At 34.6% G+C, this 26,988-nt stretch overlaps 2 pseudogenes; both read left to right on the forward strand.

Annotated features, from left to right (window-relative positions):
* The first annotated feature begins 447 nt into the window (after positions 1–447).
* LOC105781112 (putative wall-associated receptor kinase-like 16) lies at positions 448–2,781 on the forward strand (annotated as a pseudogene).
* Positions 2,782–4,008: 1,227 nt separating this feature from the next.
* Positions 4,009–25,804, forward strand: LOC105781909 (wall-associated receptor kinase 2-like; annotated as a pseudogene).
* Positions 25,805–26,988: the final 1,184 nt, after the last annotated feature.

Raw genomic sequence — 26,988 nt, forward strand, 5'->3', positions numbered from 1 at the left:
AAGTTGAGACTCCCAGTGAGCTTGATCGGGAGCTGAGATGCTGGATGAAATTGAATTACCGGCGATGTGGTGAAATTGTTGTCACCACTAGCAGTAGGGAGGGCCATTGGAGGGGACGAGATTAGAGGAAAAAAAAACTGGATTTGGATCGGTTAAGATTTGGAAGCTCTGATTACCATAAAGAAGCAAAGAATTGTGGAATTAGTTTTCTATATTCAATGATCAAAGGTACAGAAGAATTTATACAAGCTATACACGAGCTAATCCCTATTCTTTAGGAGATGAGGTCAAAGTTTAAACTACCTAAAATTAAGCTAACAATACAGATATAGTGAGTTTAAACAACCATATGAAATGGTCAAAGTTTAAGCATGTGTCAGGCATGTGTTATACTGATACTTATCCTTTTGGAATAAGCGAGGGATGTTCCCTTGATGACTCATTTCTCATTACTTGTAACACCACTTTCAGCCCTCCCAGACCATTTTTAGGACCAGGCAATACACCTGCCCCAGTCCTCAACATTTCTTTAGATGGTGAATTGTGAGTATCGTCCTCCGTAGCTCACCAGTGTTATGATGCATCGGGCATGCTGGTCGAGGAAACAACTTCTAGTCTTGTTTCGGAGAAATTCCCTATTTCGACCTGTAACAGGTTCACGGCTGTTGGTTGTGATTCATTCGCCGCCATTATGGGAACCCGAGGACAGAACTTCACAACAGGATGTCTTTCACTTTGTGATCAAATGGAGAGTGTGACTAACGGGTCTTGCGCAGGAATCGGCTGTTGCCAGACTATGATACCAATAGAAATGCGGAATTTCGGTGCAGCTGTTAGTGGCTTGAACAATCATTCCACTGTGAACAGCTTCAACCCCTGCAACTTTGCTTTTTTGGTTGAAGAATAGTTTTATAACTTCTCCATTGCAGATCTCATAGATATGCAGAACAAACAAGACATGCCTATGGTGCTTGATTGGACTGTAGGAAATATAACGTGCCAAGAAGCTCAAAAGGATTTAACTACCTATGCATGCGAGGCAGCGAACAGCGAATGCTTGGATTCAAATAATGGACCGGGGTACTGCTGCAGGTGCAAGACAGGTTTTCAAGGAAACGCTTATCTTGTTGATGGCTGTCAAGGTACCTTCCTACATATGGTAGTACTATGTTACTTTTCTTATAAGTTTATTCATTAACCAAAAGTGTAAAAAGAAATCTTATGCTATATGCATATTATATGGATTGGAATTGTGATTGGCTCTATTTTCTCCCAAATATTGATGAGTGCAAAGCTTCAAATCCCTGCAGTGGGAAATGTAACAACTTTCCAGAAGGTGTTTTTTGCTGATGTCCAGAAGGGTTTGAAGGGGATGGAATGGTAAATGGGACCGGTTGTCGTCGAATAATCAATCAAGGTGATCAAAGGAGATTGATAATTCCATTGAGTAAGTATTCCATTGATTCATCCTTTATATTCTTTAATCCATAAAATAATACTTCATTTATTTTGTTAGGATCAATAAGAAAGTTTAGGACTATTTTTAAACCAGATAAGTTCTATGTAGGTGTCAGCATGAGTCTGTTACTGATAATTATAGCAGGCTGTTGGATATATTGGGGAGTTCAGAAAAGAAAGCTTATCAAACTGAAGGAGAAATTCTTTCAGCAAAATGGTGGTCTTATGTTACAGCAAAAACTCTCTAATGGATCAATCGAAACAGCCAAAATCTATACTACAGAGGAGCTAAAGAAAGCCACCAACAATTACCATAAAAGTAGAGTCATTGGCCAAGGTGGCTATGGAACAGTCTACAAAGGAATATTGCCTGACAATAAAGTAGTAGCTATTAAGAAATCAAAAGTTTGTGACCAAAGCCAAATGGAACAATTCATCAATGAGGTGCTAATGCTTTCACAAATTAACCATAGGAATGTGGTTAAGCTATTAGGGTGTTGTTTAGAGACAGAGGTGCCTTTACTCGTCTATGAATTCATTACAAATGGAACTCTGGCAGACCATCTACATGATAAACTATCTGCATCATCACTAGCATGGGAAATGCGTCTGAAAGTTACTGCAGAGACTGCCGGAGCGCTAGCTTACTTGCACTCGACAACGTCTATGCTGATAATTCATAGGGATGTCAAGACTTCCAACATATTGCTAGACAACAGTTACACAACCAAAGTGTCGGATTTTGGTGCATCAAGGTTGGTTCCACTGGATCAAACGCAGTTAACCATATTGGTACAAGGGACATTAGGATATTTGGACCCTGAATACTTCCACAGCAGTCAGCTAACGAAGAAAAGTGATGTCTATAGCTTCGGGGTTGTTCTTGCTGAACTACTAACTGGCAAGCAAGCTCTGGCTTTCGATAGACCTGAAAAGGAGTGAAACCTTGCTATATACTTCATTTCTTCAACGAAAGAAGAGCGGTTGGTTGAAATTCTTGATGATGGTATCATGGATGAGGGAAGCAGTCAACAGATGAACAAAACGGCTGAGGTAGCAAAAAGGTGTTTAAGGGTTAGAGGTGAGGAAAGGCCTAGCATGAAGGATGTAGCCATGGAATTAGAAGGCTTGAGAGCTGTGGAAAAGCATTCTTGGATTAAAGTTGATTTGGGTATTGAAGAAACCGAGCACTTGCTACCTCTACCTTCTTCATATATTGAGTTTGGCAGTAATTCTTGTAATGTCACTGCCACTACCACAACTTCTGGTTTTGATAACCTGAGAGACCAAATATTCTCACCACCACTTCACGGTGGCCGCTGATCATTAACTCCAAATTCTAGTTTTTTTATTGCTGTTGATAAATTCCATTCGAAATGATTATTTTATTAAAGGATTGTATCCAAATGTTGATTGTTTATAAGAAATGCATTTATTCATATACTCATCCCTTGTAATTTATTTGATTGAATTGTGTTCATGTGTTGCTCTTATTATCGACCAAATGTGTAGCTTTCATCAAAATAAAATAAATCCATACCTGGTTTGAAAAATAGAATGACAATGTATTGTAAAAAACACAATTAGCAAAAGAGAAGATAATTCATTATGTCGAACTCGAATGATTATAAGAGGAGTAGACTATGTCTATTTATAGGATCTCCTAGTCAAAATAAAATTAAAACACCTTGTTCAAATTAACATTAAAAGAGGAAGTATAGTTCTATTCAAACTTCTCTTGCACACTTGTAGTTTACTACATGTAATTTATTTTATGATGAATTTGGATCACATCTCTAACGCCTAGAAATAAAAGGAGGAGAAATCTTATATCCTGCAACACATGAATAAAAATCAAATTTGAACTTTGATAAATAAATAAATATGTTACAATGAGAATTTTTATTTTATGGAAGAAAGTCTTGGAACGTTAGTAAATTCACAAGAACTTAATTTTTATATGTTTTTTATTATTTAAAAATATTTTTGTCATATATATATAATTTTATTTCACATCATCGAGTTTGAAAATATCATTAAGGTCAAAATGTTGTTAGTCTCCGAGCTTTTATAGAATTTGAGATTTATTCTTAATACTTTAAAAGTTAAAAGCTAAATTCTTTTAATTTTAAATTTAAAAATCATAGTACGATCATAAACATCGTGTCAAAAATTTTCAATTAAATATGTTTATTTTTCAGAAATCAAATGTCACACCATGTGAGATCAACCTAATAAACAAGTCAAGTTAGCAAATTTTGATGAAAAAGACTCAATGTTAATGACTATATTAGGATTTTAAATAGAAAAGTAAGGATTTAATTTTTAATTTTTAAATATAGGGACTAAATCTAAATTTTATCAAAGTATAGGTATTGGCATTATATTTATATAAGTGCACCGTAACTGAATATTTGGTTTAATTTGAATGGTTTTGATAAAAAAATTTGGTGGAAAATTCCACAAGAGATTAAAGTTGGACGAGTCTTTCCAAGTTTTCGGACAAAACAAACATGAATTTAATATAGGAGAATTTCTGTGATTATAACGATGGCCTGGAGAAGTGTCTTTGTTTCCTTTGACAATTTGACTAAACCTTGTTGTGGGTTACTTCGGTTTCAACTGTCTGCAATTTCGAGTAGAAAATCCACTAACATACGATTGAGTCTAACTCCTAAAACCCCATCTTATTCTTATTTTCATTGGATGAAAATCAACATGGGTTCAACTTCAAGTGGAAGGTTCCTGAAGATCATCGTCCTTGTGATAATATTGACTGCAACAACAACAGCAACAATGGAAGCAGCTCAAGTGAAAGCCCGCTGCCAAAGCCAATGTCGCAACCTTAGCGTCCCATACCCATTTGGCACCGAAGATGGTTGCTTCATGGACACACAATTTTTCATCAAATGTGACGAAAGTGTGGAGCCCCCAAAAGCGTTGTTACAGAATAGTACCATCGATGTCCTCCACATCGATCTGGATGCTGGTGAGTTACGTATCCTTAATTGGGTAGGCTCAGACTGTTACAATTCATCAGGTAGCAGTTTTCGTTTCAGTACCTGGCTCAGGTCTGGTCTATACAACATATCAAGCACCAAAAACAAGTTAACCGTCATCGGTTGCGACACCTACGCTTTCATCACAGGTTCAATCGGGCAGGATTATGCAACTGGCTGTCTATCGTTATGTGATGAGATCAGTGATGTGATTAATGGATCTTGCTCGGGTATCGGCTGCTGCTAGGCAAGTATTCCCAGAGGGGTGAGGGACTATGAAATCAGCCTCGCAAGTTACTACAACCATGCTCGCGTATTAAGCTTCAATCCTTGTAGCCATGCATTTGTCGTGGAGGAAGGAGAATATGAATTCTCTGCTTCACATCTTAACAATTCTGGTGAGGATTGGAAACTTCCCATGATTCTTGATTGGACCATCGGGGATCAGAGTTGCAGTGAAGCCAGAAAGGATCCTGAAACTTACGCTTGCAAAGAGAACACTATCTGTCGTGAACCCGAAAATGGTAATGGATATTTATGCAAGTGTGGCGATGGTTTCCAGGGGAACCCATACCTCTCCAATGGTTGCCAAGATAATGAATCCCTTTTCTCTTAAAACCTTTGTTTCCATCGCATGGCCATCAAACATGAACTTTCTTTCGAATCTATCAGATATAGATGAGTGTGAAACTTTAAGGCCCTGCAGCTCGACATGTCACAATACGTTCGGAGGTTTCTATTGTTCGTGTCCGAAGGGATACAAAGGTGATGGTCGTCGGGATGGATCTGGTTGCAGTCCTATAGTCAACCATCACAATTGGAAACTGCACATTACTCAGACTGCCATTGGTTAGTACTTAATAATAATAAGTGTTTTACTATATTAAAATTACGAGTTAACCCGATACCAAAGGTTGCTAAATTATCTTTCAGATTGCATCATAAACTTTTAACTTTATCATTTTAATCTAAATATTAATTAATTTTTATATAAATTTTTAATAAATATATTTATTACCTATTTTTATTAAAATATCATAAATCTAGCAATAATAATAGTTTTTTCCGATATCCAAGCGATATCCATAATTGCATAATTTTTTATTCCCTTTAATTGAAGTAATGGCTTTCGGCCCATTTTTGTCAAAAAAAAAACCAATAGTTTTTTCTTCTAAATGCTAAAAAAGTTTTAATTGCTAAAAATGTAACACCCCTTACCTGAGACCGTTGCCGGAGTCGAGCATGAGGCGTTACTTGACTTAACTTAAAAGTTCGGGGCATAAAAATTTACTTTTAAAAGTTATTTCACTGTTCATAATAAGGTTGTCCACCTGCGCAACAGTTACTAAATTAATTATAACTTGAGATAAGAAACTCAAAATTTAGATCCGTAAATTTTCTCTGAAACTAGACTCATATATCTTCTTACCATAATTTTTTCAGAATTTTTAGTTCAGTCAATTAGTATAGTTTATTAGTTAAATTTTCCCCTGTTTCACTGATCGACTGTCCTGACCTATCGTCACTAAAATTCAATTATCTCATTGTAAAGACTTCATATAGTATTATCACTTGTTTCTACAGAAAATAGACTTAATAATTAATCTATACATATAAATTACAACTCATAAATATTTTTGTACAAGGTTTAATGATTTTCTAAAGTCAGAATAGGGGACTTCAGAATTCATTCTAACCCTGTCTCACTAAAATTCAAATATCTCAGAATATAAAATTCCTTTACCCACAAAGTTATTTTTCTCTGAAAATAGACTCGATAAGATTTAATTATATATATCATTCACTCACTAATTCATTTTATACTATCCTTGGTAATTTTTCAAAGTCACGTCACTACTGCTGTCCCAAAACTATTTCATTGCAAATTTTTACTCTTTCATAATTTCTAGGTATAAACTATCACCTAGGCATTCATAATGCCAAACATATTCTTACTTAGCCAATTTAATAGCTAAAAATTATCACATATTTACACATCATCCTTTAGCAATATCATAAGGACCTACATTCAAAATGACTAAGTCCCTATACATGCCATAGCTCAAACATTGATCATCATAAAATACCGAGTTGTTGTTGTTGTTGATAGTGTGAGCGTTCTCCGATGTCTTTAAGATCCCCGAATTAGCTTTGCAATACTATAAAAGAAGGAAAATAAAGGAAGTAAGCATAAAGCTTAGTAAGTTTACAGGAAAATAAATAACAACATTTAACACAAATAAATATACTCAAGTGTCATGATCTCTAATTTCCTCTTTACTTAATCTCTTACTCGTTCACTTGTTTACTTAGATAACTCATTATTATAACTTACTCTTCTCTTGCTGAAATGTTGGTTCTCAATTGATAACGTAATATGTTCTTACTCTTATAACTCACTTGAATTTTCTATTTATGCTTTTACCTGAACTTTCATGGAACATAATTTGTTTACTAGCCCGTTGAGCCACATTGGAATAATAAGGATACTTGGGTCTCTTTTCTAATAATAACATGCCAAAGCCATATCCCAGACATGGTCTTACATGGGATGTTTGTTGTACTGCCAATGTCATATCTCAGATATGGTCTTACATGGGAGTTCTCATATCGGTGCCCATGCTATGTCCCAGACATGGTCTTACGGGGGACCTCTCATCTCGGTGCCAACGCCATGTCCCAGACATGGTCTTACATGGGACCTCTCATCCCGGTGCCAACGCCATGTCCCAGACATGGTCTTACCTAGGACCTCTCATAATCTCAATGATGCCCATGCCATGTCCCAAACATGGTCTTACATGGGATCTCATTCCCTTAATGTCATGACATTTGTATCTAATACATTCCCAATGTTTCAACGGGGCTTTTATCACTGATTCTCTGTCACCTCATACTTAAGTCAACATTAGATATTTTCATGAAATAAATACATAATTTCTGAAAAATAATAGCATTAATAATAATTATCAAAATATTGCATTTATTTACCGTAAACTTACCTCAGTACAAAATTGTGATCAAATCTAACACTTTAGTCCTCAATCTTTTTCTTTCCGTGGTCTAGCTCCGTATTTTGTTCTTCGTGATCTATAATTGCAAATTTAGCTTATTTAATACCCACATTCATCAAAATAGTCCTCGACTCTAACTTTGAAAAATTACGATTTTCCCCTAAACTTTTACATAATTACACTTTTTTCCCAAAGCTCGGAAATTAAACTTCATCTCTTATTCTTATGTTTTATAACATGTTGAACAGTTTTTCCTTCTATGAAAACATCAAATTCTTACTCTAACACTTATGAACATTAGGTATTTTTGCCGATTATGTCAATATACTCGTTTTCACTTTAAATCGACTAGCAAAAGTTGTTTAACATAATTTCTAGCTTCATATTCTACCATAAAACATTAAAAGTAACATATTTCACCTATGGGTATTTTTCCAAATATGAACCCTAGGTTAAATTATTGCTAGAGTAAGGTAAATTAAGCTACCGGGATTCCAAAAATGTAAAGAACATTAAAAACGGGGCTAGAACATACTTACAATCGAGCTTGGAAGCTTGAAAAACCCTAGCCATGGTTTCCCCTTGTGAAATTCGGCCATGGGGTTGAAGATGGACAAAAATTGACTTTTAATTTTGTTTTTAATTCATTTTAATAACTAAATTACCAAAATGCCCTTAATGAAAAACTTTGGAAACATGCCTAACCATGTCCATTTTTGTCTACCAAATTAACCAATGGTCTAATTACCATATAAGGACCTCCAATTTAAAATTTCATAACAATTGGACACCTCTAACATGTAGAACTCAACTTTTGCACTTTTTACAATTTAGTTCTTTTGACAAAATTAAGTGCCCAAACGTCGAAATTTTCGAACGAAATTTTCACGAAACTATTTTGTGAAATCATAGACCATAAAAATATAATAAAATAATTTTTTCCCTCATCGGATTTGTGGTCCCAAAACCACTGCTCTAACTAGACCCAAAATCAGGATGTTACATTTCTCCCCTCCTTTAGGGATTTTCGTCCCCGAAAATCTTACTTGTGAAGAGATTTGGGTACTGTTTTCACATAGCCTCTTTGGGCTCCCATGTAGCCTCATCAACCCCATGTCTATTCCATAACACCTTCACAAATGCAATACTCTTGTTCCTTAGTTGCTTAATCTCTCGATCAAGAATCTTTACCGATTCTTCAACAAAGTCATGTCTGGTTGAATCTTAACCTCTGTCGGTGAGATCACATGTGATTGATTCGAACGGTAACGACGTAACATAGATACATGAAATATATTATGAATCTTCTCTAACTCAGTTGGCAAAGCTAACCGATATGCTAAGGACCCAATTTTTTTCAGTCACCTCGAACGGTCCAATGAAACGTGGACTTAGTTTGCCTTTCTTGCCAAATCTGAAAATTTTCTTCCATGGGGATACATTCAAAAATACCATGTCACCAACCTGAAAGTCAATCTCTTTTCTTTTCAAATCTACATAAGATTTATGTCTATCCGAAGTTGCTTTCAAGCAATCCCTAATGACTTTTACTTTCTCTTTTGTTTCTTTGACTAGATCAACCCATATTGCATATTTCTTTCTCGGTGTCAACAACAACCCTGTTACAAAATCCATGGTAACTCGGTCCCAATTCCACTCAGGAACTAACACAGGCTGCAATAAACCTGAAATACCTTTTTTCATTCCTACCCACCAGTACATTTTCTCTTCAAATCATTATACATCTTTATACTACCTGGATGAATAGACAAAGAACTGCTATGTGCTTCTTGTAAAATCTTACGAACAAGCTCATCATTCTTCGGTACACATATCCAATTTCTGAACATCAAACAACCATCAGAAACGATCTGAAAATCAGACTCTACACTTGTCTCACTCTGAGCTCTTTTAGCTTGTAACTCACTATCATTTTTTGAGCTTTACAGATTTCTTCAAGAAACATCGGTTTAGCTCTCAACTTAGCTAAAATAGAACCGTCATCTGATAAAGCCAAACTAGTATTCAAAGCTCTCAATGTAAATAAAGACTTTCTACTCAAGGCATCAGCAACAACATTTTCCTTACCCGGGTGATAATCGATCACTAGTTCATAATCTTTAATCAACTTTAGCCATCTTCTTTGCCTGAAGTTCAAATCTTTCTGAGTCATCAAGTATTTCAAACTTTTATGGTTAGTGAATATTCGACACTCCTCACCGTACAACTGATGTCTCCAAATCTTCAACGCAAATACAATGGCAGCTAGCTCTAAGTCGTGCGTCAAATAGTTTTTCTCATGTGGCTTTAACTGTCTGGAAGTATATGCGATTACTTTATCTTCCTGCATAAGTACACAACCCAATCCGTTCAAGGATGCATCACTGTAAATCACAAATTCTTTACCCGGTTCTGGCTGTACTAAAACAGAAGCTTCAGTCAACAATGCCTTTAACTTGTTAAAACTCTGCTGACACTTTTCTATCCATTCAAACTTGACATCTTTCTGCAACAACCTTGTTAAAGGGGTAGTTATCATGGAAAATCCCTTTACAAATCATCGGTAATAACCAGCTAATCCAAGAAAACTTCTAACCTCTGATACATTTCTAGGAGGCTTCCAATTAACAATTGCTGAAATTTTACTCAGATCAACTTTAATACCATCGCCTGAGACAATGTGTCCAAGGAATCCAACTTCTCGAAGCCATAACTCACTTTTACTAAACTTGGCATAAAGCTTATTATCTCTAAAAATCTATAAAACGGTTCTTAAATGCTCAGCATGTTCAATCTCATCACGAGAATAAATCAGAATATCATCAATGAACACAACTACAAATTTATCTAAGTAAGGTCTGAAAATTCGATTCATTAAGTCCATAAAAACAGCAGGAGCATTAGTCAATCCAAATGGCATCACAAGAAACTCATAATGACCATACCTAGTTCGGAAAGCAGTCTTCGAAACATCTGACTCTTTAACTCTCAACTGATAATAACCGGATCTCAAGTCTATCTTGGAAAACACAGTAGCTCCTTTCAACTGGTCAAACAGATCATCAATTCTAGGCAGTGAATATTTATTCTTTATTGTTACTTTGTTAAGCTTCCGATAATATATACACAACCTCATCGAACCGTCTTTCTTTTTCACAAAAAGCACCGGTGCACCCCACGGAGAACAACTAGGCCTTACAAAAGCTTTATCAGTTAATTCCTACAACTGAGCTTTCAATTCTTTCAATTCCAACGGGGCCATTCTATAAGGAGCAATAGAAATAGGAGTTGTACCTAGAATCAACTCAATACCAAATTCAACTTCTCTAATAGGAGGCAAACCTGGCAATTCTTCCGGAAACACATCGGAAAACTCTCAAACTACTAGCACTGATTCAATTTTCAACTCTGGATCTTTAGTATTCAATACAAAAGCAAGATAAGATTCATACATTTTTCTCAAATATTTCTGAGCAGACATAACAAAAATCATGGCAAGAGAACTATCTGACTCATCTGCCTTTTCTTTAAGTCTTGAACTTCAATTTCAGCTTTGCCCTTTTCTTTTTCTTTTAACAACTCCTCTGCCTTACAGGCTCTCTTAACTAGATTAACAAACTGTTTTATCTTTAGAACACCAATTGATAGTCGGATATCATCATTGAGCCCATCCTCAAATCTTTTACACATAATAGCTTCTGTAGATACACACTCTCGAGCACACTTGTAGAGTCTAAAAAATTCACGTTCATAGAGTCTAAAAAATTCACGTTCATACTCAATAACAGTCATCTTACCCTACTTTAACTCAAAGAATTCTTTTCTTTTTTGGTCAGTAAACCTCTGACTGATATACTTTTTACGGAACTCCTTCTGAAAGAAATCCCAAGTAACTCTCTCACTCGGTACAACTGATACAAGAGTCTTCCACCAATGATAGGCTGAATCTCTGAGAAATGAAACAACACTTCATTCATTCCTCAAGTGTACAGGATAACTCATCAAAGACTCTAATAGTATTCTCGAGCCAAAATCCTACTCTCTCTGCATCATCATTTTTAGTAGCCCGAAACTCTTCAGCCCCTTATTTTCTGATCTTATCAACTGGTGGCCTTTCCCTGATAACTATACCTGCGGCTGGAGAAGCTACATGGGGAATCTGTGAATCATGAGGGGGTGGAGGTCTAACAGCCAGATTCGTACTAACGAACTCGGCAAACCATTATTCATAGCTTGGAAGAAGGCTTTTTGAGCCCTTCCTCCCTGACTAACTGTAACGGGCCTTTCACTACCATCTGGTGGCACCGTCCCTTCTGCGGGAGCGGGGACATTACTTTCTACATCTTCTGTACCAGCTCTTTCGGGATCCATAACTATAAAAGAAAAACATTTTAAAATCGTTAGGAGTCGTCACACTATCAAAATACAAGTATGACATGTATAGCTAGACTTTTATTCATACTGAATATTTCGAAAATCGGCTAAACCTACTCTGATACCAACAAATGTAACCCCCCTTACCCGAGACTGTTTCCAGAGTCGAGCATGAGGCGTTACTTGACTTAACATAAAAGTTCGGGGCATAAAAATTTACTTTTAAAAGTTATTTCACTGTTCATAATAAGGCTATCCACCTGCGCAGCGGTTACTTAATTAATTATAACTCGAGCTACAAAACTCAAAATTTAAATCCATAAATTTTTCTTGAAACTAGACTCATATATATTTTTACCATAAATTTTTCAAAAATTTTCGTTCATCCAATTAGTACATTTTATTAGTTAAATTCTCCCCTATTTCACTAATCGACTGTCCTGACCTATCGTCACTAAAATTCAATTATCTCATTGTACAGACTTTATATAGTGTTCTCACTTGTTTCTACAAAAATATACTCAATAAGAAATCTAGATATATAAATTAGAACTCATAAATATTTTTTACAAGTTTTAATGATTTTCTAAAGTCGTACAGGGACTATAGAATCCATTCTGACCCTATATCACTAAAATTTAAATATCTCAGAATATAAAATTCCTTTACCACACAGTTATTTTTCTATGAAAATAGACTCGATAAGATTTAATTATAGATATCATTCACTCTCTAATTCATTTTATACTATCCTTGGTTATTTTTCAAATTCACGTCACTGCTGCTATCCCAAAACTGTTTCATTGCAAATTTTTACCCTTTCATAATTTCTAGGTATAAACTATCACCTAGGCATTCATAATGCCAAACATATTCTTACTTAGCCAATTTAATAGCTAAAAATTATCACATATTTACACATCATCATTGAGAAATATCATAAGGACCTACATTCAAAATGACTAAGTCCCTATACATGTTATAGCTCAAACATTGATCATCATAAAATACCGAGTTGTTGTTGTTGATAGTGTGAGTGTTCTCCGATGTCTTTAAGATCCCCGAATTAGCTTTGCAATACTATAAAAGAAGTAAGCATAAAGCTTAGTAAGTTTACAGGAAAATAAATAACAACATTTAACACAAATAAATATACTCAAGTGTCATGATCTCTAATTTCCTCTTTACTTAATCTCTTACTCGTTCACTTGTGTACTTAGATAACTCATTATTATAACTTACTCTTCTCTTGCTGAAATGTTGGTTCTCAATTGATAACATAATATGTTCTTAACTCTTATAACTCACCTGAATTTTCTATTTATGCTTTTACTTGAACTTTCATGGAACATAATTTGTTTACTAGCCCGTTGAGCCACATTGGAATAATAAGGATACTTGGGTCTCTATTCTGATAATAACATGCCAAAGCCATATCCCAGACATGGTCTTACATGGGATGTTTGTTGTACTGCCAATGTCATATCTCAGATATGGTCTTACATGGGAGTTCTCATATCGGTGCCCATGCTATGTCCCAGACATGGTCTTACAGGGGACCTCTCATCTTAGTGCCAACGCCATGTCCCAGACATGGTCTTACATTGGACCTCTCATCCCGGTGCCAACGCCATGTCCCAGGCATGGTCTTACCTAGGACCTCTCATAATCTCAATGATGCCAATGCCATGTCCCAGACATGGTCTTACATGGGATCGCATTCCCTTAATGTCATAACATTTGTATCCAATACATTCCCAATGTTTCAACGGGGCTTTTATCACTGATTCTCTGTCACCTCATACTTAAGTCAACATTAGATATTTTCATGAAATAAATACATAATTTCTAAAAAATAATAGCATTAATAACAATTATCAAAGGATTACATTTATTTACCGTAAATTTACCTCAGTACAAAAATGTGATCCAATTAACACTTTAGTCCTCAATCTTTTTCTTTCCCCGGTCTAGTTCTGAATTTCGTTTTTCGTGATCTATAATTGCAAATTTAGCTTATTTAATACCCACATTCATCAAAACAGTCCTTGAATCTAACTTTTACAAAATTACAATTTTGCCCCTAAACTTTTACATAATTACACTTTTTCCCCAAAGCTCGAAAATTAAACTTCATCTCTTATTCTTATGTTTAATAACATGATGAACATTGTTTCCTTCTATGACAACATCAAATTCTTAACATGATGAACATTGTTTCCTTCTATGACAACATCAAATTCTTACTCTAAAACTTATGAACATTAAGTATTTTTACCGATTATGTTAGTATACTCGTTTTCACTTAAAATCGACTACCAAAAGTTGTTTAACATAATTTCTAGCTTCATATTCTACCATAAAACATCAAAATAAACATATTTCACCTATGGGTATTTTTTCAAATATGAATCCTAGGTTAAATTATTGCTAGAATAAGCTAAATTAAACTACCGGGATTCTAAAAACGTAAAGAACATTAAAAACGGGGCTAGAACAGACTTATAATCTAGCTTGGAAGCTTGAAAAACCTAGCCATGGTTTCCCCTTGTGAAATTCGGCCTTGGGGTTGAAGATGGACAAAAACTGGCTTTTAATTTTGTTTTTAATTCATTTTAATAACTATATGACCAAAATGCCCTTAATGAAAAACTTTGGAAACATGCCTAACCATGTCCATTTTTGTCTACCAAATTAACCAATGGTCTAATTACCATATAAGGACCTCCAATTTAAAATTTCATAACAATTGGACACCTCTAACATGTAGAACTCAACTTTTGCACTTTTTTATAATTTAGTCCTTTTGAGTAAATTGAGTGCCCAAACGTCGAAATTTTCGAACGAAATTTTCACGAAATCATTTTGTGAAATCGTATACCATAAAAATATAATAAAATAATTTTTTTCCTCATCGTATTTGTGGTCCCGAAACCAATGTTCCGACTAGACCCAAAATCAGGATGTTGCAAAAAATCGCCGCTAAGCTATTTTTATTATGTACAAATACAAAATATATAAATGAATAACTTATTATACATATTTTTTCTCTTGTGTTACTTTCTTAGTGGTGACTAAATGTCAACTAAGAAAGTTTGCCACAAACTTTTAATAATTTGGGTTTACTCCACCAGCATTAATGTTGAAATAATAATATATTTTTTAATTATGAATATTAATATAACTTTTTGAAATTTGAGTTTTAGATCTTATGTTTTTGTTATACTCCTAGACAGACAATTTTAAATTGTCACCTCAACATAAATAGTCTAATGAGCAGTGTTGAAACATCACTAAAAGTACTGTCACAACTTATATTATACTTTGTTTTATTTAATAATCTCAACTTTCCAGGTTCACCAATCATAAGACACTCTCACTCGATCTACTATATATGCTATAAGGTCAAATCCAATCTACATCATAAACTAGGCCTACGATCTATCCAAACACAAATATCATCATGAAGGTGTAGTCACCTTAAGCTTGGAACTATTTATAAACGCCACTCTACTCTAAGAAGAGAGGGAGGCAATATACACATACAACAAACTTTACTCATATAACCTTTGAAAAGCGACCATCCCTCAAGATTAGCAACTCGTCGCACCTCTTGGTGTGAACAACACTCATTAGAACAACTTTCTGCATCCCTACGATGTGAACCGCAACAAAATACCCCCCAAAATGTCATAACTCAACTAGTTAAAAACATCCTAGAAGAACGAGTCAATAAGGTGGATTGTGAACATGAGAAAGCATTACCATGATCAATATTACAACTAGCCTGAGTAAGAGTGGTATTGCAAGCATGGCTATGACCGAGATAAAAATTAGGAGCATTGATAGGAGTGACCACCTCAGTATTATCTAAAATAACCTAGCCAATCGAATCTTGTTGGAAGCAATTGCACAACATTATGCACAACTTCAAGAATAATTCAAACTGTTGTTGGAAAATTTTAACCAATAACAAGAAACTATACAACAAAACACATGAGTCACTCACAAGCTTAAGGCGTAGCGAGAACACCCACAAACAATACATGTAACACCAAGACACAAGAAGACGGCTTCATCAACTACAAAGTGAAGAAATCATCCTATGAGAATGGGGATGGGAGGTTTATGGTGTGGCTTGGAATAAGTGGACACAATACCGTCCAACTCTGCACTTGAAAAAAAAACCAAAACTTTAAGAGAGCGATGGATTTATTGAAGGAGTTGGTAAAGCCTAGAGCAACAGCCTTCTCACAGTATGCTCATAACTCGTTGATTGCGTGAGTAGCAATAGAGCTGATTCCAAACTATTTTAAGTTTCCAAAAGAGACTTATTATGTGCTAGAGGACTCTTGAGATCATTTATAACAATATAATAATTATATGAGGATTATGAGAGCTTCAAATGTCCTGAAGTGTAAGTTATTTGCCATAAATAAGTCAATCAATAATTTTTGATGAGTTAGCTCGCAAATTTGAAGGCTATCACCTTGCTAATATTATTGCCACGTAAAACCCAACAACACCCTTTAACACTAAGTAAAAAGAATGAGAAAGATTTTGGGAGTATATCTAACAATTCAAGACGATTACTAAGGAATTAAAAGCCTAACAAATGATTAGGCAATCCAAGCCTCAACAACTGGGTAATGCATGAACGCCTAAAATATGCATTGATGGAGCACTAGCTTGATAAATCATATTCCTTTTACAAAAATTCGTATCACTACCTCAACTCTAAGGAGTTAAATGCATCTAGTCATGCTCCTATAAACCCAATCAAGATAAAAAAAACCAAGAAATGATAAAAAAATAGAATGAAAACATCTCAAAAGGATCTATATCGAAGACAAATGAAAAAAAACCCTCACTTAAGGGTCGACATGAGGAAACAACCATTCTCTGGGCACTCCCAAATTAAGAAACAATCACTAGGAAGAAATTATGATCTTAGGAAGAGAAATGGGCTTCTATACAACCGATTTCAAGGATACACACTTTTAAATGCATCTTGAGCACACATATTAAACTAGGTTGGTAGGGAAGAGGTGTTGGGATCTCTAACACCCATAAAGCCCTTGCCTACCTAATGGTAGTCAAAAGAAAGAAGCAGATATCATGAAGAAGTAGGAAACATCATGGATGAGTGAGTAGATTTGATGGATGCCATAGAATGAGTTGTAGGGAATGCACAATTGGATCAATTTTTTGAAAGACACCCTAAGAAAAGGGGAAGAAGTGAAGAGAAGAAAAGAAAAGAAGAAAAGAGGCTAAAGTATAGATAGATGATTGAAAGAGAACCAACAAAGGAAACCTTAGACATGATAGTAGAAGCAACAAAGGAATGGGCTACATCGAATTTGCTAGAAAAGCTTATATGTGAAGTATTATATTGGTTAAGATCCCACCCATCAAGGAAATTAAAAGAGGGAAATCGATGAAGAGTGAATTTTGATGAGGCTGATGAACAAGATTTGGTGGTGGTGGTGATGATGACGATGGAAACGATCCCTTAGTGATAACATCCACCATCACTATTCACAAGATTAAAAAAATCTTGATTGATAGTGTTAGTGCGATGAATGTAATGTATCAAGACGCCTTTCAACATATTAGGTTAGATGAGCGGTAATTGATAAAAGCCAGACCCATTTATGGGTTTACGAAGCAACCTATTAACGTAAAAGGGGTGAAAATGCTCCTAGTGAACTTAAGGGTAGAAAAATGAGAAGTTACAAGGAAAATGAAATTTATAGTGGTTGATCAACCTTTGACATTCAATCTCATTTTTAGGTGATCGCTAATAAAGAAGTTTGAGGTGACAATAGTGACCTTTTGTATAAAGATAAATTTTTCCATCCCATGAAGGACCAAAATGGTGTCGGTCGATCAATGAATAGCATGAGAAAACCACAATGCGTTGTTGTGAATGGTTCAACCTTAATAAACATAAAAGTCAAAGAATAATAGTCGATATCCAGCTTGAGAGACATGTAAGGTGTTAGTTATATACGATCAATAGGGAAATGATAAAATTAGAAAGCCTAGATATGAGAGTGGAAGTTAGCTAGTTTAATGTAAAAGCGATCAGAGTAGTCGAAAATATACCTTTGTAACTAAGAAAAGGGGATCAGACTACCCAAATTCTCGTTGTTATAACAAAAAAGCAAAAGCATTACTTAAGAAGATGCTAAGAAGGCACACAAACATGTTTGTCTAGATAATAATAGATACATCAAGGGTGGATCCTTGAGTAACAAAACACTCATTGAAAGTCGTCTTTGACGCCAAATCTATGCATCAAAAGCGACGACGGTTTGCCTTGGATAAAATAATAGCGATCAAATAAGAAATCTAGAAACTGCTAGCTAAATGTAACACCCCTAACCCGTATCCGTCGTCGAGATAGGGAGAAATGGGTTCTTACACAAATTGACTTTATCAAAAAAAGTAGCATAACCAAAATAGCTCTCCAATGTGGTTACGGTCAAGAAATCTAAAGGAAAGTGGCGATTATGCATGGATTTCACTGACCTTAATAGAGGCTACCTTAAATTCTTGCCCTTTAGGTTGAAGAATGTCAAAGCCACATATGAACACCTTATAAAATGAATATTTGAAAAATATATATAAAAAATCTATTGAGGTTTTTATAGATGACATACCAATGAAAAGCACAAGCATAGAACAACAAGTAATGGACTTGGAAAAAGTATTTACCATTCTTAAGAGGCATAACATGAGATTGAATCCCACCAATGTACCTTCACAGCTGGGATGAAAAAAATCCTAGTATTTATGGTTTCACAAAGGGGAATAGAAGCCAACCCTAAAAAATTAGGGCTATATAGGACTTACACCCTCCTAAGAACACCAAGGATATTCAAAGGTTAACATGAAGGTTGGCCACTCTCAACAAGTTTGTTTCAAAGTTGGTAGGAAAATGTCTTTCGTTATAAGGCATTGAAAATAATGACTAGATATGAATTGAACAACACTAGCCAAAAGGCCTTTGAGGATATATATATAGGTATTTTGTCGTCGCGATTATTAGCTTTTCCTTTACTCGATGGTTGTTTGCGAATATATCTTGCTAAATATGATGAAATTGTGGCCATTGTACTAGTTAAATATGAGAGGCCACACCAAATACTAATATATTATGCTAGACTTTTACTGCACAATGGTGAGCTCAATTATACTTGGGCATAGAAGATAATATGCGCCTCATTTTCGTGGTACGAAAGCTGCGACAGTATTTTCAAGCGTATCCAATTTGCATGATGTTTGACTAGCCTTTAAAAGAAATTCTAGACAAGGTAAACAACTCAAAAATGTTAGTAAAGTGGAGTATTGAACTCAGTGAGTTTGGGTTAGAATTTCAACCCCTAAGGCCATCAAAGCCCAAGCGTTGGTTATTTAATGACAGGGTGCTCTTTTTAGTCTACTACATCCTTAAAATCAATAGTTGACGTTCAAACCCCTGAAGAGTACCTATCTAACAATAGGGTTGAGTAAAAAAAATTGACCAAAACGAAAATTGACCTAAACTGAGGTATTTGGATGATTTATGAAATGCAAGTTCAAAAACCATAGTTACTCAAAATCGAATCAAACTTGCTTTTTTTAACATATAACTAATTTTAATTATTATGATATAAAAGTAAATATTTTTTATTTAAAATAGAGAAAATAATTTAAAAGTTCTTGAAAATTTATTATTTTTTAGAAATATTGATGAAAAAAGCCTTAAAATTTTGTCAAATAATATTCAAAAGCCATAAAACAAAGCTCATTTTATCCAAATAAGTCTAAAAAATAAAAAGAAATTATTAATATGGAAAAATTGAAAACCAAATTGAGCCAAACGAAATTATGAAGGATGGTTCAAAAAATCTAAAAGACCCAATTAAACCGAATTGATATCACCACTACATAAAAAAGATAATGCTGAAGGAAAAAACACCGAAACCACAATAGCACCTTGCAGGGAGAAATGAGAATTATTTGTTGACGAGTTAGGGGAAAACAAGATAAAATGCATGGGTCATGTTAATAGACCTCAAAGGGAAGGAATGACAATACAAGCTAATGTTTGGGTTTATTGTCTCTGATAATATGGTAAAATAAAATTCCTTACTTACAAGAATGGAGTTAGCACAATGGTTAGGCATAAAATAACATACATATCATAATAGATTCTCAGCTGGTGGTGAAACAAATAAAGGGAAAATATGGAGTACATTATCAAACTTTAGGCAAATACCATCGAATCACTACTACCCTATTAAGAAAATTTTATCACGTGGACTTGCAAAATATATCTAGGAAGTTTAATATAAAGGAAAGATATTACTGTAGTATAGTGAATTCCCTACTTGTGAAACCTATATCCACACCTTAGCCACGATAGGTGAACTGACCTAAATAACATTCATCAAGGAATGTTTAAAGCACGAAAATTTCCCAAAAGACCCTCAATAAGCAACCAAAATTTGAACCAGGTAATACACCTTAATACAAGTTGTCCTCTAGAAGAAGAGTTTCGCATAACCCCTACTATGTTGCTTGGAACCTAAAGAAGTATTCTTCATGAGATTCAAGAGGATATTTGTGGACACCACATGGGGAAAAGGCATTGGCATAAAAAAAACTTATGGTAATGGTACTATCGACCCACTTTCTTTTTAGGAAATAAGTGAGCTAGTTCAAATATGTGACGTGCGTTAAAGGTTTGCTCGAGTACCCAAAACTCTTTTAGAGTTGCTCCAAGTAATTTCTAATCCATAACCCTTTGCGACTTGAGGGGTTGACATCCTTGAGTCATCACCCATTACTACAGCCCCCCAAAAAATTGTTATTTTTTTCCATATAGTATTTTACTAAATAGGTCAAAGTAGGTCAAAGTAAACGCTACTGTAACTATAATGGAAAAGCAAGTAAATAAATTTATTGTGGAAACAAATAATTTATAGATCTGGGATCCCCAAGCTCATCATTATAGACAACAAAATCTAATTTCAAAGCAAGTATGATTTTTTTCTAACCTCCATATTGCAATCGCCCACAACTCTGTTAAACCACCTTAAACCAATAGATAAGCGGAGGCAACTAATAAGAAAACCCTTGTAAGATTGATTAAAAAAATAATGGAAACACCACATATAGGGACAGAAGAAATATTGTTCAACATGGTTTACAGCTCAAAGGTCACCGTACTAGCAAAATTTAATGTCATCATGAATAGAACTACTCATTTTTCCAAGAGTAGTCAAACAAATAGGTGTTGAGCACTAATTTAGATATTCTACAAGAAGCTAAAGAAGTTACAATTGAAAGATTGATTGTTAAATCCTAACAAGTGGCTTAGTATTATAATGCTAAGGTAAATAATTAATAATTTCAGGTTGGCAACTTACTAATGCGCAATGTATAAGCTAGCATCCTCTCAAAGGGGAAAACTAGCTGCCAACAGGGAGGGGCTTTACTAGATCATCAAAAAGATAGAATATGAACTGCATGAGTTAGCATCCTGGATTATCAACCCATACCAAGAATGTAAAACACTAGACATGTAAAGAAATATTATCTCTAGATTCATCAGATGCTTAGATACTTAAAAATAGGTAGGAATTTTGAAAAATATGCTAACATGATTTTGGAAAAATGCAAGAGTGCCTGTTTTATTCACCTCTCAATTGGCCTTTTAACGGCCCTAATGTCACACCTGGTGAAGCGTTTTAAGCCTTCAATGCCCTATTGAGCAAGCCCACTTAAGGCCCTATTACCACCTCCAACATAGGCCTTCTGAGGGCCTCAATGCCATTTCAGCGAAACCTCTTAAGGCTCTAGTGCCTCATTAAACAAAGCTTTATAAGGCCCTTACTCGCTAAAAGCGATTATGAATGAAATAGCTCCCCAACACCAATGGCCTTTTAGAGAATCTAATTTTGTTTTCGGTAAAGCCTCTTAAGGCTCTATTTCCCCATCGAGCGAGGCTTCTTATGGCCCTAACTCAGTAAAGGACGACAACCAACAAAATAGCTCCCCAACACTAATGACCTTTTGAGAACCTCAAATTCATTTTCGATGAGGTCTCTTAAGGCCTCGATTCATCAAGAGGCAACTATTCAGCTCACCAAACACAAGCCTCAAAAGTAAACAAAGCCAAAGTAAAGAGGTAACAAGCCATAACATTAAATATGGTACATTACTAAATTAAAGTTAACTTGCAATAATAAAACTACACGAGTGAATACAAAAACAATTGAAGCACAAAAGACAATTAGGGAAACTCTTCAATATCCACTTTTATTAATAGCAAATTGTAAGGCTTATAAATTGCAGAGAAAACATAGAAAACAACTAGAAAACTAGGTTGTGACACCATAATCTTTATCATCTTCATCTTGTAAAGGAGGCTCAACAATCTATGAAGCGAGAGTAGTTAGGCAAAGCACTCTATAATCTACAATCTTTTTCCTCTAACTCTCCCATATTACGCCAAAAAGATTTTTGATATTGAAAGAGCTTGAAAGAGATGAGATAGTCGTTATTCGAATGTCAAAAAATTGAAAGAGTGAGTTCATCATTTACTTACTTCATCTCCCAACGAGTGAGTTTATTATATATGCAATTAGTAGGAAAGCCACTTTACAAACTACTGTCGCTTTGTCTACCACTGAAGCTGAGTACATGGCGATTACTAAGACTTGTAAATATGTTATTTGGTTAAAGGGGCTCTTTAGTAAAATCAATGAAGACCTTCAAATTATTACAATATTTTGTGACAGTCAAAGTGTCATCTTCCTTACGAAAGATCAAATGTTTCATGAGAGAACAAAGTACATAAATGTTCGGTATCATTTTGTTCATGATATTATTGCTCGTGGTGATATTATTGTGAGCAAAATCAGTACTCATGATAATCCTGCAAATATAATAACTAAGTCACTTCTGATAACCAAGTTTGAGCATTGCTTAGGTGTTCATTGTTGAAGATAAACCCTTAAGGGGTTTCATGGAAGGGGTGGAGAACTTGTTCGTTGAGAGTTTGCGATGAACTTATTCGTTAAGAATTCGTGTCAAGGTGGAGATTGTCAAAGATATGTGATCCAAATTCTTGTTAAATAAAATACAAGTGGCAAGATAGGGGGATCTACAAGGGTGAAGGCCGAGGGTACGGGGGTCGCAAGCTACACAAGTGAAATTTGTATAGAAGTATGTTTCCTTTATTTGATGTTGATTTGACTAACTACATTACTTTCTATTTGAATTTGATTAGAATATGGTTTTACAAACCTATAAATAGACGTGGTCGTCTCTCCTCTTATATCATTCGAATTCGATATAATGAATTTTATTCTCCTCTGCCCGTGGTTTTTTCCCAAAAAGGTTTCCACGTAAAATTTATGTATTTTATTTTTTCTCTCCTTTCTTGCCATTATCGACATTCTATTTTTACAATATATCTATCTCATTTATTCAAGCGTACCCTTCTAGAAGAGGACCTCATTATGTCTACATCATCTACTCAAATCCACTCTTCTCAAGCATATTCATTATTCATATGGATCCTCGATATATAGTTTGACCGAGCATGCAAGACTACAACCAAAAGAAGAGCTAGTCAAAAGGGGCTCATTGAAAAAACATATTCAAAGACATATCCATGGACCTCCCTCATGGATCTCTCTCATGGAGAAAATTCAAAAAAAGGGTGTTTTACAACAAAAAAAATCCACCAAGATCGTATGGAACCTAAATCTCAAGTAGAATGCAATTAAGCCTCATAATCAGTATTTTAACGGCAGAAGCCTCCACTTTCTCCAAAAGAATGACACCTCGCCACCCTAACATTATAGTCTCGAAAAATCCCACTTTATAAACTTCTATTTGGGGGTAATCATTATGCACATTCCAACACATTACCATCAAGTTGCCTATCACACCCCAAAAAGCACCCATGCTTCTACAACTACCCTATATATAGTAGGGCATCCTTCCAATGAGATCTATGCCAAAACTCTCATTCTTCTATAAAAGCTCTCTTCACCACAAGAAGAGGGCAGGCTTTAGGAAGCCCACTAAAGCTTTACCAAAGCTCATAAGATCCCTAAAACCACCATTTCAAGTTGCTCTTTACACTTTCCACGGTGTGCATTACCCTCACCATAGCAACTCTTGCACCCCCATGGTATGAACCACCATATTAAGCAACTCTCATATTTTATGTTGTAACAATTTTAATTTGGTAGAATTTGATCTTCTATTTTTATAATGTCATTAGTTAGTTTATATAGTTAGTACGATTAGTTATTTCGTTAAAAAACTAGCACAATTTTTTCTTAAAAACACATCTTCCAATAAAATAATTCATATTAACATGATGAGTTGGAATTGGTATTTTTAAAATCGCATCAACATTTGATAGGAATAGTTCGAATGTTAATTATATGGACTAATTAATGACATTAAAATGTAGAGGAATAAAATTATGTCAAATCACAATATATGGGTTAAATCCAAATTTAAGCGGACCAAAACTAGAATTTGTTTTTAAATATATTTTAAAAGAGAAATAGGTTTTAATAATTTTTTGAATAAAATCATAAGTTCTAAAGTAATAAATATTAGAACTTTTAAATATAGAATATTTTGAAAATCAATATCATGATCTCCAAAAATGCTTATATAAATTATAATGGATTTGTACGTACTTCTTAAATGTGAATTTGAATACAGGGATGAGCATTGGGTTTGGTGCTATCTTCCTGAGCATAGCATGGTCATTTTTGTTATTTAGGAAAAGAAAGGGGAAAATGAGGGGAAAATATTTCAAGCAAAATGGTGGGGATTTGTTGCAACAACTTTCAAAAAGTCGAGGGTGCTCTGAAAATGATAAAATATTTTCAGCTGAAGAACTTGAAAAAGCCACCAACAATTACCATGAAAGCAGAATTTTAGGAAAAGGAGCCCAGGGAACAGTTTACAAAGGAACACTACCCGAAAATCGTATGGTTGCCATTAAAAAATCAAAAATTGGAGACCATAGTCAAGTTGAACCATTCATTAATGAAATAATGTTTCTCTCTCAAATCAACCATAAGAATGTCGTCAAACTCTTAGGATGTTGTTTGGAGACACCAGTTCCTTTGTTGGTCTACGAGTATGTGACTCATGGTTCACTTTTTGACCATATCCACAATATTGCTGGTTCTTCTTTTCTTCCATGGGAGACTCGTTTGAGAATAGCCACAGAAACTGCAGAAGCTCTTTGTTATTTGCACTCGGCAGCTTCTGTTCCAATCATTCATCGAGACATCAAGCTGGCAAACATACTCTTAGATGAAAACTACACCGCAAAAGTATCTGATTTTGGAGCTTCGAGATTAGTCCCGTCAGACCAGGCACAAATAACTACAATAGTACAAGGAACTTTTGGTTATTTGGATCCTGAATGCATGCATACTGGTCAGTTGACTGAAAAAAGTGATGTCTATAGCTTTAGGGTTGTTCTTATCGAGTTATTAACAGGACGAAAGGCAATATGTCTGGAAAGATCAGAAGAACAGAAAATTTTGGTTATGTACTTTGTTTCCTTGATGAAAAAAGATCAATTGCATGACATTGTCGATCCTCGGTTGCTTAATGATACAAACTTTGAGCAGCTTAAGGAAGTGGCAACTTTGGCCAGGCAATGTGTGAGAGTGAAGGGGGAGGAAAGGCCAACAATGAAGGACGTTGCTCATGAATTGGCAGGAATGCAGGCAATGGAAATGTACAGTTGGGGTAAACGTAATTTGCAAGTGGAAGAGTCGGAGCATTTGCTTGCTGAGGAATTGAAAAACATTTATTGGGATAATGCCACCAACCATGGGGTCTAACAGCATTCAAAACCAAGTCGAATTTCAACTTGAGGGTGCCCGAGGAAGCTATTTTCAGGCTGCCCGAAACTAACTATTTTCTCTTTTCTTGCTGTTTGAAACAGTGCTCAATTGATTTACTAAATGTTAATGGAGTGATCTGATGCTTTCTTTGTTGGGTCAAAATCAAGTTATAGATTGGAGTAGGGGAATTACATTGGTGTTAACAGGAGCGTTAATCATTTTATGTTGTTGAGAATTATTAATACTTTAAACAATATTTAATCAAGTATTTTCTTTCACTATTTTTCCCGATAGTTTTAATTTGATTGGTACTCGTGTAGTTTCCTTTAGATTTGAGTATAAAAAGAGTATGTTATAATTTGAGGATGGGTTTGGATAAACGGCTAGATGTAGTGTGGTGTTTAGTTTATTTTTTGTCTCACATTACAATACCGTTACATTATCTAATCTCACCAACACCACTGTTTTTACACTAACTGTAGGTAAATGCACCGTCCATCCAAACTCATCCTTAATCCCCACTAACACTGAGGTTTTCAATTTTTCGAATGAAATTTTAATTAGTTACTGGTTGAATGCATTATTTGGTATTCGAGTTTGACATTTTTTTTAATGTAGTATATGTTTTATTTTTTGGTCCAATCTAGTACCTTTGTATGATAAAAGTTATATATTTTCGTACTCAAAGTTAATGGTGTTAACTTTTAATATTTATTAAGTTTGATTTTTCATGATTTTGTTGATAGAATAAATTTAGTGTTAAATGTGAATTTGTTTAATTTTGTGTTTAATTTGACAAATACAATCCGATAGATGTGATTTAATTTGGGTTTTAGAGTTGATTTGATGAAAGTTAATTGCTAATATTATTAGCTAATTATGTATTTTCATCAAATCAAATTTAAATCAATTAAATACTAAAAGGTTAACACTTGTTATATTTAGGTACCAAAATATATAACTTTTTCAAATACAGATGCCTAATTGGATCAAAAATAACACGATACTATATACCAAATTATATATTAAGCCTTAATTAATTAATGTAAAATAATTTCAAATTAAATTTTATTAAACAATAATTATTTACTTAAATTTTATTTTTATAAATTATAGCAATATTTTTTGCCAGAAAAATATGGAAATATTAATATATTTTCTGTTATTAATTATTAAATAAAATTATGATAATTGTTCAAAACAAAATGTAAATTAATCTAAATTAATGTGAAGGTTGGATATGGATACTGAATC

Source organism: Gossypium raimondii, chromosome 2 (assembly GCF_025698545.1).
Source record: "Gossypium raimondii isolate GPD5lz chromosome 2, ASM2569854v1, whole genome shotgun sequence".
Taxonomy (NCBI): domain Eukaryota; kingdom Viridiplantae; phylum Streptophyta; class Magnoliopsida; order Malvales; family Malvaceae; genus Gossypium; species Gossypium raimondii.